The following is a 3557-nucleotide window of genomic DNA, read 5'->3' on the forward strand; positions in this document are numbered from 1 at the left end:
CATCTCTTACATGTGTTGATGGTTGATGGCAAATAAAAGGTGAACTTGTTCTGATAGCCTGTTCCCAAGAAAACCAATGTCCTCCAAGTTTATCAGGTGTGTTAAATGAGTAAAAATGTAAAGCTTTTAAAATGTCCCAACAAATTTTTTTTTAAAAAAAAAAAAGCCTGCCTACATGGCAGCATCAGCAGCGGAGATGTTAAATGTTGCAGACCAATTCCATGACTTATGACTTCCTCTGTTTGTTCTAAGTGGCATTGAGTCAGAACCCACTCATAGCTGACTCTTCAATGGCTTTTTCAGAGGCAGTTAATTGCACAGGAGGAAACTGCACATCTTTCTTCCACAGAGCAGCTGGTGGATTCGAACTACATACTGTTGGGCTAGCAGCACAACCCCTTACTAATAAGTCACCAGGATTCCATATGTCTAGTGGGCTCAAAAAACCCCTACCCAAAACAAACTCATTGATGCCAATTCAGAACCAACTCATAGCTAAAGCTGTGAATCATACAGGAGGAGACTGTCCATCTTTCTCCCAAGGAGAAAAAGTGCCTTTATGTTAATAGCTTAATTCTCCAGGAACTATGCTACCAGAGCTCCTTGTGTAGTGGACTGGGTGATTATAAAACTGGCTTTTCTTCAATTCTAAAAAAACTAGAATGAAGTGTTGGGGCATAGCACTCCCCTGATCTCAAAACCTACTACACAGTTGTAATAGCCAAAATAACATGGTACTGGTATAAGGACAGGCACATGGGCCAATGGACTAGAATCAAGAATCCAGAAATTAATGCATCAATCTATGGTCAATTGATATTTTACAAGGAAATAAAGCCTATCGAATGGGAAAATTACAACCTTTTCAACAAATGGTGCTGGCAAAACTGGACTGCTACCTACAGAGATCTGAAGCAGGATGCACACCTCTCACCACACAAAAATCAATTCAAGGTGGATCAGAGACCCAGGGGTAAATCCCCAAACCATAAAGATCATAAGAGACAAAGTTGGATGATGTTTAGAAGACCTACATAGCTCATGACATAAAAAGGGCTGACTAATACAGCCAGAAAGAAGTAAACAACAAGGGAAAGAGAAAATTGATGAATAGGACCTTCTAAAGATCAAATCCCTGTGTGCATCAAACAGGGATTTCTAACAGAGTGAAAAGAAAACATACTGACTGACAAAAAAAATTTGGCAATACTATTTCAGACAAGGGTCTCATATCAAAAGTTTACAGAATCGTACATGGATTCCACGAGAAAAAGATTGATAACACAATTACAAAATGGGTAAAAGACATGGAAAGACCTTTCACAGAGGAAGATATTCAGATGACCAACTGACACATGAAGAAATGCTCAAACTCACAGGCAATAAAAGAGTTGCAAATCAAAACCACAATGAGATACCATTTCACCCAAGTAGCAGTAGCAAAGTTTAACAAGACAGCAACTAATAAATGTTAAAGAGGATGTGGAAAGATAGGAACTCTTAAACACTGTTGGTGGGATTGTAAAATGGTATAACCACTCTGGAAGCCAGTTTGATGTTTCCTCAGAAAGCTGAACATAGAAATTCCATATGATTCAGCTATTCTACTGCTTGGACTATAAGCCAAGAAAATTGGAACTGAGACACAAATGGAGATGTGTATATTAATGTTCATAGCAGCATTATTCACGATTTCAAAAACATGGAAACAGCCCAAATGTCCAACCATAATTATGGTACAGTCACTTGATGAAATACCATGCAACATGCAGGAACAACGATTTTGAAAATTACTACCTAACTTAGGAGGGACTGGAGAGCATTATGCTGAGTGAACTAACTCAGTCCCATAAGGACAAATACTACCTAAGACCACTATTGTAGAAATGGAAAGATAATTAGTAAAACGTGTATGAGGATTCAAAGCGGGGAGGATGGGAGTAGAGGGGTGAGGATGGGCAGGGTTTAATGGTGGTGGTTAATCATAGGGTTGCACAGCTTGATGGGTGGAGGGAGGGCTGAGTAAATAGAAAAGATTCAGTGTGAAAAACAATGTATACTAACTTTGTAAGCAAACCAGTATAAAATAAACATTTTCTTAAAAAAAATGTATCTTTATAGCTAGTTGGGTTTTGGTATCTGTTTGTTTGTTTTTAAAAAAAAGGCTTTTCTTGGGATGGTCTAATATTCTGAAGTATTCAGAGGTGAAAATCCAGAATTTCAGAAATTTACTTAAAATATTTCTAAAATATTTTTGAAAGTGAATGATAGGAAGGGCAAGTAAATAAAACCTACCCCTCCCCAGTTTATAGTTCGCACAAGTTATAATTTAATATTTCCAATGTATCCAGTCAGCCTAGTGTGTTGCTGTCAAGTTACATTAGCCAGCTTAGCATGGACAGATCACCAGGCTCATTTAGAGGACAGGGCACTCACTAATTCCCCCAGAGGAAGTTCTAAGCCGCAAATGGAGATTTCCAGGGACCACAATCAATACACATTCTAGAACCTATGGTGAGGTTTTAGCCTTGTCACTTTATTCCAGTATGAGCTTAAAACTTCTCACATAATGAGAGGACTTTTGCAGATTTACAATTAGCTAGTCATCCATTCAAACATTATTCATATTCCCCCAAATCCATCTACAGTCTCCTTCAATTCCAGTAAGAAATTCATCTCAGCCTATTCCAATCACTAAAACCTGTTTTCTGTCAGCCAAGACGCTGACATTATATTAAATCTGGTGACTTATCTCTGTTTTCTCCCCATAACGTCTTTTCCAATCACTTGATTCACTTAGTATATTAACCAACAAATAGGGTTTGAACAACTAATGGGGTTGTGAGATTGTTAAAGCCAAATCATTACTATTATGAGAATTCCATGAGCTTCATTTTCTAAGTCAGTGGCCATTATGTAGAAAATATGCTAAGACCCAAAGTACCCAAATTGCTATCTTGATTTCCCCTTCACTCTAGTTTTAACCAGAGGTCATTCTCATTAAAAATCCTCTGGGGTCTTTGATAAACCTAAGTTTTATACTCACTGAGAGATCCTTGGCCCTTTCCTGTGGCTGCACTCCTGCCAGTCATCCAGCTGTTATCAATTAACATTCCATCAATTTCTCTGTCAGTTTGGGTTAGACTTAAGTGAGTCACAGGTACAGTCCACTTGGCAACGATTTGATCTCACAATGTGCTTACTAGAGTAGGGTTAGAATCTTTAATGAAGTTTCATTCAAAACACAGTAACATTTATTGAGCAGTTATTACATTAAAAACACTATAGTTACTAAGTCTGATCATATTCCAATGGCACAGGGCCTTATATTTCTAATTGGTGATGACTAAACCAACACCAGAAGAAGAAATTATTAAAATATTACTGTGTTGAACCAAAACAAATTTTTTTTTTATTACTCTGGTTTAAATGACATTGATGATAGAATAAAGTAGGCAGGGAGGAAGGAAAGAAAAGAAACATAAGAAGGACAGCAAATAAAGAAATTAAATATAAGTAGTATAAAGAGAACAATAACATCAACACAGAGAGAGAGA

Source organism: Elephantulus edwardii, unplaced genomic scaffold, assembly GCF_000299155.1.
Source record: "Elephantulus edwardii isolate Elephantulus edwardi_28Jun2011 unplaced genomic scaffold, EleEdw1.0 scaffold00164, whole genome shotgun sequence".
NCBI classification, from domain to species: Eukaryota; Metazoa; Chordata; class Mammalia; order Macroscelidea; family Macroscelididae; genus Elephantulus; species Elephantulus edwardii.